This window comes from Euprymna scolopes, chromosome 15, assembly GCF_053919585.1.
Source record: "Euprymna scolopes isolate OS-2025 chromosome 15, ASM5391958v1, whole genome shotgun sequence".
In the NCBI taxonomy this organism is placed as follows: domain Eukaryota; kingdom Metazoa; phylum Mollusca; class Cephalopoda; order Sepiida; family Sepiolidae; genus Euprymna; species Euprymna scolopes.
The window spans coordinates 95,337,549-95,350,165 of NC_136496.1; positions in this window are offsets into that span (position 1 = coordinate 95,337,549).

Sequence of the window (12,617 nt, forward strand, 5' to 3'; positions counted from 1 at the left end):
TAGTAAAGAAGTTAAAAATATTAATTTTCTTCTCCTCAAGTGACCAGTTAAATATGTTATATCCTACGTATGGTCTCTTAGTCTTACTGGATTCCAGGACAAGAATTCATCTAGTCTTGTTGAGTATCTAGGTAAGTTCTGTTACTTAAGGTAACATCACTTGGAAGAAGGTGAACCATTCCTCGTAAAAATCAGTGTGGGTTAGCCATACTAAGATCTTATTCGTGCCGCGAATGCTATGTGAGATTACTTGTAAGGAAAAGTATCTTCCTACCAGGTTGTTTTTACAAATCCTGTACAGAGAGACCTTAAACAATCGAGAATAATGTCTAGTAGGCATTCAAGCTCTTTGCAATAGGCATTCAAGCTCTCTCCAGTAGGCATATGTATGTCTGTGTGTGAATTGAAACAAATAATTTTATAACCTTATTTATATCAATTCTAAAAAATTCTAGGTCAACAAAAGTTTGGCATACAATAGTTTCTAAGACGAAAAATATATATTTTTTTAATTCCAATATTTCTATTCTCGAGCGCTCGTTCCATAACATTACAAACAAAACATTAATATTCTTCATCTTAAAAATATCTAGTTTTTATAAAAAAAAAAAAATACACATGCTGTTCTCGAAGAAAAATCTTTGATGCTGGCCTGTGTGAAAACTCCTAACGAATAATAATAATAATAATAATAATAATAATAATAATAATAATAATAATAATAATAATGATAATAATAATAATAATAATAATAATAATAATAATAATAATAATGATAATAATAATAATAATAATAATAATAATAATAATAATAATAATAATAATAATGATAATAATAATAATAATAATAATAATAATAATAATAATAATGATAATAATAATAATAATAATAATAATAATAATAATAATAATGATAATAATAATAATAATAATAATAATAATAATAATAATAATGATAATAATAATAATAATAATAATAATAATGATAATAATAATAATAATAATAATAATAATGATAATAATAATAATAATAATAATAATAATAATAATAATAATAATGATAATAATAATAATAATAATAATAATAATAATAATAATAATAATAATAATGATAATAATAATGATAATAATAATAATAATAATAATAATAATAATGATAATAATAATGATAATAATAATAATAATGATAATAATAATGATAATAATAATAATAATAATAATAATAATAATGATAATAATAATGATAATAATAATAATAATAATAATAATAATAATAATAATGATAATAATAATAATAATAATAATAATAATAATAATAATAATAATAATAATAATAATGATAATAATAATAATAATAATAATAATAATAATAATAATGATAATAATAATAATAATAATAATAATGATAATAATAATAATAATAATAATAATGATAATAATAATAATAATAATAATAATAATAATAATAATAATAATAATAATAATAATGATAATAATAATAATAATAATAATAATAATAATAACACACATGAGCAACAAGCGTGGACGAGACAAACTGCTGCAGAGTCAAATCATGAAACGCCACATGGAACCAAGAACATTGAAGCCACATATCTATAAGTTCTTTAGCTCCCACTCCACCCTACCCATTGCCAAATAACTGAACACCCCCTCCTCAAAAAAAAAGGGTAAGAACAAACAGCAAAGTAGAGTCAAAGGAAGGAAAGACCGAAGAGAGAGCACTGACCAGATCTCTGCTGGATAAGTGCGAAGAGAACTGGAACCTTGGGGAGGCTTATTGCCACTCAAATTCCAGTGAAGACAAATAGCCGCTGCCAAGCAGCTGTTGCGATAATGCAAATTTATTTGAAAATGCTATCGAAAGAGGTGGAGAGTAATGGAAATCTGGGGAGACTTGTTGTCACTCATCTCCCAGGGAACATCACAGTCTTTCAAGGAGAGATCTTTGATAACCTGTGTGAAAGCTCCTTGTGAGCAAATAATAATAATAATAATAATAATAATAATAATAATAATAATAATAATAATAATAATAATAATAATAATAACAATAAATGTGTGGGGAACAGTGTTATTAGATATTCATTTACTTCTTCGGTAAGAAATACTCCTTGGGAAAAACGAATAAGTTGAAATTAAACACGCAAATCCTTGAAAGAAATCTTAAAGACTTCCTTTATTTTTGTCTCTTTTTCTGCTTGCTATAAAGGTTTACAAAACACAACAGCGACACCAGATCAATACCAAATCGTAGTCCGGAAACAATGTTTACTTGTGGTGGGGGCTGATCGATATTCAGTCATACTTTTATTGTGATTTTTATTTAGCGCACACAAAAGGATTTGTATTCTTGCGTGTGTTTTGTCAGCAAAAAAAGACCTCTCTCTCTCTCTCTCTCTCTCTCTCTCTCTCTCTCTCTCTCTCTCTCTCTCTCTCTCTCTCTCTCTCTCTCTCTCTCTCTGTCCACCTCTAAATACAGAGTAAACCATCGCCCACTTTATAATGAAGACAAATACGTATTTATTTTTATATAATTAAATATTAATCCATTCCGTCACACAAAAATTAGTGAGCAAAAAAGTGGACGAAACCTTTTTAAATGTGCAGAGGAAGCAAGAAAGCAAATAGCAAGAAAACACGTTGTGAAAAAATTGGACGTTAACTATTAGGAAAGGATTCCATTACGCTGTTGATTGGGATCGACGCGTTGCACGTCTTAAGCTCAACACGTTTTTTAAGTAAGTAGTTTAACGTAAATACATCCCACGTAAAGTGTTTTCGTTAGATAATAGATCAAATAACTTCTCGTAGAAAAAAAACGTGACGTCTTTGCTGTTACGACCATCGCCAAACGGGAAGTGACGTAGGTTTAAATTAAGGCTAGACAATCGAAAAGAGGGAATGACTTTTGAAAATATCGGTGAAAAAAGCGACCCCTCCCTGTAGAAAAGTGCCCAGTTAAAGGTGAATAAATTAATAGTTTTAGCCAATTTTTCTCGTCTGAAAAAATTGAACGAATCACTTATTAAAAAATTCCAGTTAGTGCGAATCACTCTGCTTCACATATATTTCATGAAAAAATCTATTCTGATTAAAAAAAAATTAAAGTTAAAGTTAAAAAAATATTTAGTTATCCTGAAAACCAGTCAAGTTCGTTTGGTTATTTTAAAACTGGTAAACATTAATCAGAAGGGACTTTTCTTGGCATTTAACGTAAAGCAAAACGGTCTGCACAAACCAGAAATTTGTAAACCATCACAGCGTTAATTTGAACAAAGCCAATACGACTATAAAATAATGATGTTGAAACAAAAAAAAAACAACAAAAAAAAACAATAGTATTTATGCAGAGAACTTTTTTTGAACCCCATTTCTTAATATGTGGAGGAAAGGGCGTTTTTCTAACTAGTCTGTACTTTCACCTAACAATTTAATAAACAATACAAAAAAGTAATTTGTGCCAGTCATTGGAGAAGGACAACCGAAGTTCTTTCTCTGTATGTGTTTGACTGGGGAAGGAGTTAAGAGAACCACCTCAAATGGGCGAATGTAATCAGTGACAAGCAAAGAATTAAAAAGAATCGAACAGAAATACCAATTGTATAACGAACTCTATCGTTGATAATATGCATCTATCTCTTTTATTAAAGTTAAATTGCTGTTGAAAATGGATGTTTACTTAATGATAAAAAAGTGAAAAACACTTCATAAAATTATTACATTTTCTGAAGGATACTAGTAAAGATGTACATTGTATAGCATTCTGCAATATGTATTGATTAGTCGTGCAGTATTCCAGATCTGTATATTTTAACAGTTTTTGTAATGTATGATTTTGAAGTTAGTATATGTTTGACAATTGGTACTTTATTTCCGCCACCAAATTTGAACATATCAGCATTTTTATCAACTTACAATGAAGTAAGTTGCAGTTAGAATTGTTTGAAAAAAATATATGCATGATAATCATTATGTATAGAATTATATTGAATGTTCATATTTAATACCATTCAGTTTTATTAGATGATATTTTAAAAATTGTCCATCAGTGCAATTTTGCTATTATAAATGATGCTCAGTTTTAACATCTCACAAATGAATGCCGAAATTGAATTTGAAATAATTGTACTTTTACTTCTTATTGTCTTCTTATACTAGGAATGATGAAAACATTTTTTGTGACATTTTTACTGGGTTTTTTTTTTTTTGTCAGTTGGTTTCAACGTTTCCATGTTGTAATTTACACATGTTCGTGATTCTTCCCCATCAGTATGGTAGTGTATCCTGCTGATTCTGCTTCATTATCATCAGTGGAAAATAGATGTAGAATCCAATTCTAAATAATCTTTTATGACAATCTTTTAAAATTAATATTTGAATCATGGGTCTAAGAAATTAGACATACACAAGTTTTTAGATAGGATGAAAATCTTGTTTATATTGATAACATGAATTGTTCAACAATGGTAAGAAGGATTCCAAGAAGAATTAGATTGGACAGCTTTAGGCAGAAATAATCTTAGAGCTAAGCTTGTAGGTATTATTATTGATATGGTTGATGTTCTGTGACTTATTTCTTTGGTGATTTCTTCAAATGGACTCAGGAACTGAATATTTTTTCAAACAAGTTCCCATTGATAAGTTGTTAAGGTAAAAATCTTATCAACTGCGCACATTACAAGAGCTTTTCATTGTTCTTAATTTATTTTCAGTGTATATGTTGAATTCCACCATATGGTCACATCTTGAATGAGTTTTTTGTTTTTTTTCAAAATTAAGCTGATCCTGTATTTTAGTTAATTTGCTAATTGCTAATAGAAAGCGATTCAAGTGAGAGACTGTATTTCTGTTAGAGCTAATGGTTGTCTTCACAGTCTGAGTTACAATGTACGATAGTTATTGTTAATCACATTTCCTGGCACCAGCAACTATATTTGCTCCTGAATCCCGCAAGACAAAGAAAATTTTATTGAAGATTTTATTCTCGTCCAGAACATTGTGCAATTTTTCACTTATGCTGGTACCTGTGTGTGCACCAGGGAATGGAACAACTCTAAGCACAGCTCTGCACGGTTCAAAGTGATATAAAAGCTAATAACCTGTCAAATACTGAAAGGGGGCATTATCTGTTGTAGCTATCCAAATGTCTATAGTTCAGGAAAGGCTGCTAATTAGAGACGGTTGAATTTGTGTTTTACTTTTTTCAATATATCGAAAATTATTTTGTAGTGAAGTACTTTTTTTAATGGAATGCCATAATTAGAACAAAGTTTTGTCAATAAGTCTTTTTAATTCAAAGTTAGATGTTACAGAATACGATTGAATATCAACAGCAATCATCTCTCTTACAAGATAATGGATCTCCTGTGACCTGTGATAATTAATATCCAAAATTTTCTTTTTGGCCAATATTGATTCTGTAGTGGTTTGGCATTTCGCTGAAGGCTCGTAGTTGCTGCCACTTGCTCCTGGAATATCTGTCTCTGAATATTCGTTGCGCTCCTTTTTCTATCTGCAACTTTTGCTTCTTTTGAATGAACCTTTCTAAGATGATTTAACATATTCATTGTAAAAGTTCTTGTTGATTTGCCACCATTTGATGTGATGATTCGACATAACTTGCAAGCAGCTGTGGTCTTATTTTGGGGCGTGACATCAAAATAATTCCAGCAGAAACTGGTTGCCATAATGGTTGAAGGTTGTTATCAATATTTAGTTAATTTTTTACGTACTTAAAGTGCTTATGTATGATATCTAATTAGTAATTTATCTCTATAAAATATACATTACCTAAATCAGAAAAATAAAAAAATATACGTGTAATGGTAGCAAGAGCCCGTTAATGAGGAACAAGAATATGACTGATGAAGAATGCTTTATTTTCGGTTCGTTCATCGTCCCAATTCAAATTCCTCAATATGAAAACTGCAAGATGAAGTAATAATTTTCCTTGTCAGTGATGTAAAGTAACAAATAATGATGTAAATTGAACAGGAAGAGAAATGAGGAAAATTTTACATCTATTTGACTCAAATTCAGTGCATTTGTAAAAGTCTACATGTTAACAGCGCGTCATGCCTGTTATTTGATAACTAGCCGTACCCAGCCACGTGTTGTTGTGACTAAGTTTGTTTAAATTGATACCCCCTCCAAAAAAAAAGGAAAAATTATTTTTTGTAAGAATGAATTAGTGTGGCATACTGTTTTTTTTTTTTTTGGTTTTTTGTTGTTGTTGTTTGTTTTTTTCATCATAAAAAAATTCTTAGATAGATAGATAGAGAGAGAGAAAGAGAGAGAGAGAGTTTGGAAGAATAAAAGTGGTGGATTATACTGAGCGTATGGAAGTCATTAACCAAAACGACCATGAAAACAACCTACTCTAAATAATTCATAACTTTCTTTTTCTTTCTTTTTTTTTCATCGAAAATCCTCAGCCTATACCGAGGGAACGGACTTCATTACTAATTTTCTACATATAAAGACTCGCATGTGCGATAAACAAATCCACCTCTCTGTGCCCGATGTGTTTCTGTGTTCGTGTGTTAGTGATCTACGAAATTTCAGCATGTAGCAGTAATTTTAAATAGCAAAAAATCAGGTACAAACGGAAATAACCAATGTATTATATTTCGTGTATTAAAGGTCTGGTGTGTTTTGTCGACATAATCTAAAAAAAAAAAAAAAAGAGCGCAGCAATGTAGTCAGGGGAAAATTAAATATCATTGTGACGGCATATTTGAATGGTAGGTTAGCGTTCGTTTATTGATTCGATTACCGTTAATTCCGAGTATAAGAATGGTCAGAGCTCAACCAATCACAATAGACGGAATCAGGCAGGTGAGATTTTATTATTTGCGTATCGAAAAAAATGTGTATATATGTAAAAATGTGTATGTATGTAAAAACCAGTTAATGGCGATGTAAGCACAAAATCGTAGGAAAATATAGAATTTGACCCGGTCTCAACTGGTACCGGTGAGAGTAGTAAATATTGAGAGAGAAAAATACGAACTTGTTCCTCTGTAAATGTGGCGATTGTGATGGTCTTCCTCATCAGATGCAATGTAGCATTTTATTATCATGAGCGAATGTGTCAGAAATGGTCATCGTAAGCTACATAAGATAGTGGCTATCAGGGTACTTTAGTCCGGAAGTGAATTTCTGCGATACAGAGATATAGTGTAGATGATGCATGTCTTCGATAAATTTTCACTGCCAATCAAAAGAGGTACTTAACTTGTCTTCGTTTAATTAATATTAGTATCATTTATGACAACAAAATTTGCTAGTAAATCGACATTAGAAAAACCTATTAATCGGCCGATGAATCGGTTGATTATCAAATGACGATTAATTGGTAATCGGCCAATTTGATAATCGGTACATCCCTAATCTCTATAATAATCTTTTATACAAAGGGCAAATGTGTGTTACTGTGAATGTATATATGGATGTGTGTGTTTGTATCTCTCGCTAAAAATGTTGAAATCCAAAGCGAATTCTTGAACTGTCTTAAAGGACAGGGACTGCCTCACTTCTCGGATACGGTAACTGAATTAATTTTTAATATCATGGTATGACAGTCGCCGTCGCTCAATGGGTTAGGACGTTGACTGGAAGATATTTCTTTTTGCGTTCATGTACACCTTACAATTTTTATTTTAAATATATTTTGCAATTAAATGGGGTTTTAAGATTTTCTTAAATATTTTTTTGTTTTTTACTTTGTGTTATTTACTTAGCTCCAAACAAATAATTAGAGGGATTTTTTTCTCATCGGTTAATTTAGCTGAAAGTTGACTTAAACATCCGATTACTAGTAAATGCATAAATATTACTTACATAAAAACAATATCTTTTTAGACAGAAAAAATAATTAAATTAAAACAAAAATCATTTTTCTTGTTTCAATTTTTTATCGGCGGTTGATTTAGTTGAGGGTTGACGTAAATTACAAATATTTTTTAATCGTAACCGCTTTAAACTTTTTTCTCACTCATATGCCCCTATTCCAAATTTGTAGCAGTGGCCGATATCCGTGGGTTCTTTTTCAACCCGATATAAATTATTGCACAGTAAATATAATTAAATTAAAACAAAAATCATTTAGCAAGTGTAGTCAAACGCAACTTCATTTTCTTTTTTATATAGCCTGAGCAATGCCGGGTAGCCCTGCCAGTAATTAATAAAATGAAGTCAATTTTCCCTTAGCTGAAAACACGTTATAAGAAAAGAAACACTGGTACCATGTATTAATCTTAAATGGCAGCGCTAATACCTAATGTATGTTTTGTGGTTATTATATAACGGTTTGATTCAATTTACTAAATTCCTACATTAATTCCGATGAGAAACGTTGTCCCAGACAAGCCATACTTAGAGGTGGTAGCTAGATACTTCCTCCCTCATTGTTATGTCCTCCTCCTATCCCAGTTTACACCGTTACCAAATATTTCAGAGGGTGCAACTGATACATGCGTCCGTGATTATTTCATTTTATCATTTCGTTTTGTTAACAGTCAGCTAATACTCATTAACTCTGTAAATACTGAACGATTCCTGTCGTTTTTCGTTTTCAAGCACTTTGATTGGCTGTTCAGATTCATATCACGGTTAGGTGGATTTCATTTTCTAATACGTTCACAATAATAAAGTTAAATTTCAATATCGCTTCTTCGACATAAAATATAGAAACCTCTGCTTACCACACATATTAATACGACAAACTGCTTATCGTAAACAATACACATTGATCTATTTGTTTCTTTTAAAGAGGCACTACAAAACCTTTCATTTTTACTGAATAAATCTCTTTCTATATTGGCTAGTCTTTATCATTCTTTAACACTTGCAAGAATATAAAAAGGCTGTGTTTAAGTGTCTGGTAGCACATTTCTTCGGCAGCAACGTTCTTTCTTCGTTTTTTTTTTTTTTTTTTTGCTTTTTTGCATGATTTTCCTTCTTTTTCAACGTCTTTTTCATCTTCGACCTTCTTATTCTTTTCTTCTTCTTCCTTTTCTTCTTTTTATCCTTCTTCGTCTTTTTAAACCCTCACTAACTTCAGTGACTTAATTACATCTGCATATAATGTAAACACCTTTGGCCCACATACAAAACATGAAACAAAATAAAGTCAGGTTTGTCGATTTATAGCATGCTTTTAACTTTCTTCTTCCTCTTCCACTTCTTCTTCTTTTTCTTCTTCTTCCTCTTCTTCTTCTTCTTCTATGCCTTCTTCTTCATCATTATCTTTTTCTAAATAAAACTTCCTAACCAGTTTCATACGTGATATTTAAAGGACACGAAATAGATTACATAAAGAGGTTTTCAGAAGCATAACTTTCTATTCGGCAGTTTCAATGCCTTAAAATTCATTTAAATTTCTCATGAAAACATAACATCAAAACATAAATTGTCTAAACAGATTATGTAAGTGGATTTTCGTAAGTATCGAGCACGTAATATTAGCAAGGTTTTCAGATAAATTAATGGCAGCAATAGATTATACATATCTTACGTAATCGCTATGGTCGGCTGTTACGAAGGCCTTTGTCCAGTCTATATAATGTTTAAATGTACTTTCGTCGCTTGCACAAATATATGCACACACTGACAGCGAAGTAAAAATCACAACACAGTTGATCTACAAAAAATATATTGTTTTTATTCCACACAAACAATCAGCTTTTCGGTGGCAATTTGTTATTCTCTGTTTTGACGTTTACTGAAAGACACGGGGTGCGTGATTAGACGGCTGTCGCGTAGTGAAGAAATGGTTACGCGTACCGCAGCCTGCCTCTCCCTCTCTCCCTCTCTCTCTCTCTCTCTCTCTCTCTCTCTCTCTCTCTTTCCTACTGACTCTCTGACTGCCTTTTTCTCTGTGACGATTTTATTTATAAAAACATTCTTTCCTATTGGAATGTTTAATATTTCCTTTGTCCATTGTTTCAACCTTTGACCGATATCTTCTCATATATTCTGGGTCAAATTATGAATTACGTTAGACAATGTTGTAAAGTCTCGAATTCTTCACATTTGAATCCATTTGCATGTGTGCAACCCATTAAATTTTTTCCCTTCTGAGGTTGCCTGCCAATATCTAAGAGGTTTTCGGATTCATTTAAGGAACATAATTGGACGTATTAACAAAGATTTTGAAAAAACAAATGTAGACATTAATTACTTTAAAGAAAATATAGTTTAATAAATTGTACACAGATAAACATATTTATTTGAAAACAAAACACAAAAAAAACAATAATTTTGTATATTATATTATTTGCAAAATAATTGTCTGAAATTATTTATGTGTAATAAAACAAATACATCCATATTTGTAATCAAACGTAAATATTATATTTAAAGACTATACTAAAAGGAAACAAATCAAAAATGTTACAAACTGAAACGAGAATTAGTCGATCACAGTCTACTTCCACTTCCGCTTCAAGTTAACGCAGATTAGAAGCAGTTAAATTGCCTTCTTATCAGTTAACAAATGGGTACTTAGACAGACTATGAATCGTGCTGAAATAATAACGATTTTCTTTATAAATATCATATGTTAAATATAAAACGGCCCGTATTCTGTATACGTACAAAACTAGTTGTGATGTAATATCTGCGCTAACGCAGCAAATCAGTATTGACTAGAACGAAGAATATGGGCCATTGCTCTCACAGGATTGTGACATAACACTGAATCGATCAGGGCCGTCATTTACTTAACGATAGTGACAGAGAGCTGTTACGTCAGCCAATATCCACAATTAACCGCCAGTCCCCCCCCCCCAAGTGAGAGTAACCACCTTTAAAAAGTACTATCCCTTAATTACTGTCGATAACAGTCACTACCGCTTCTGGATGACAGTGCCCGCCACTGAATGACATTGCACTCCACTAGATGACAGTGCCCGACAATTAAAGATAGTCGATTTTATTTCGGAGCAGTCTAATGGCCTCTGGAAATGATCGTGAAGACAATGACTGATTGTTGCAGAGGCAGCCTGTCCTTGTCAAACGCCTCAAAAAAAAACACTACACGTCAGTAACCACTAGTGATCGCCACTGGTACCCAGGGATAGCGAATTTCATTGTGAAGCATTAAAATTTAGGCCCATATTGGTCATGGCCGCCAGTGACCGATGCATGGCAGTGGAAGCCAGATGATTTGATTTTGTCCACTATCGCCAGTGTCCACAATTTCCCTGAGCCGTTAGTGGCTACCACTAGCAACCGCCGCCATCTCTCTGTGTTAAGATTTTTAGCTGCTTACTCACTGCCAGTAATTTACGCAACTCTTCTTCTACAAAAAAGCTACCACTCGAGCATAAGGGTTAAAGAGAGTACAGTAGTCAATTGAACAATATTATAATAATCGTTAGTAATGTAAATTTGGCGAATTGGATTACTTAAGGGGCCACTCATCAAGAACTTGTTTACGTTGGACTTGAAGACGACCATATTGTAGTCAGCTAGAAAGCAGAGAAACAGAAGAGAGTTCCACAGACGTGCAGTTCTAAGAAAGAACTTTGTTCATAGACTCTACGTTTAGGTTTAGGCACAGATGAAGAGTGGGGGAAATTATTAATAGTTGTTTCAGATAGACGAGTGTTTCTCGCGAAAGTTTGGTGATGGGGGCATGGATTGGAGCTCAGACGAGAACTTGCTTTGAAAATGACGATAAAACAGAGACAGGCTCGCAACGTCCCTTTTGTGGGAAAGAGGTTGCAGGGAGAAAAAATTGGCATTCCCCACTAGGCTACGAAGTCTATTTTGAACTCTGTCAAGGCAGGATAAGCTGCTTCTACCCAAATGTGACAGCAGTACTTGGCTCTCATACAGATAGAGGATTGCATCGGCAGTTCTTGGCAAATAGTTTGGCTTTGTCTGGTCCCAAGGAGATCACCTCAAGTCCATTGATGATGGTTGGGATAAATCACATGTTTCTGTTCAGAACCCTGTTTGTTTATATATTATTTTTAATTGAAATTCATTATTGAGATTAGTATTATTTATTAATTTTATTTATTGCGGACTATTATCCTAATCTTTTCTTTTTAGTTGGTCGAAACGTCGTTTCACGACGTTTCGGCCAACTATTCCTCTGTCCTTCGTCAGGTGGTAACCGCGACGGGATAGAAACTCCGAATCTCCTAACTGCATCCACTGCAATTATTGCCTTCCGTGGTTGTTTTCATCTCACTATGTTTGGTCCAAGTAATCTTCTGGCCGGCTTTGAGTAGGATTGAAACCGCTATTTTCAGACAATTCTCACCTGAAACCATAGAGATTCAACGTCTCTATCAACTGCACCACAAGCCCCGAAGGTTCCCTGTTTGTTGTTTGCTAAAATTGGTGGAACCAAGCCGCTGCTCAACTATTTCGAACTTGACGGACTGGATATACAACTCTTTCTAAAACTTTAAACTAAATAAATATAATCGCTTATCAAGTTCGTGGTTGTTTTCTTTTTATTAAAAAAAAAAGCAGATAATGAATTATTAACTTTTATGTTTTAAAATGAACTTTTAGGTTATCAAATCAAAAAAGAGACTCAATACAATCGCTTACCAAATCTTCAACTGTTTTCTTTT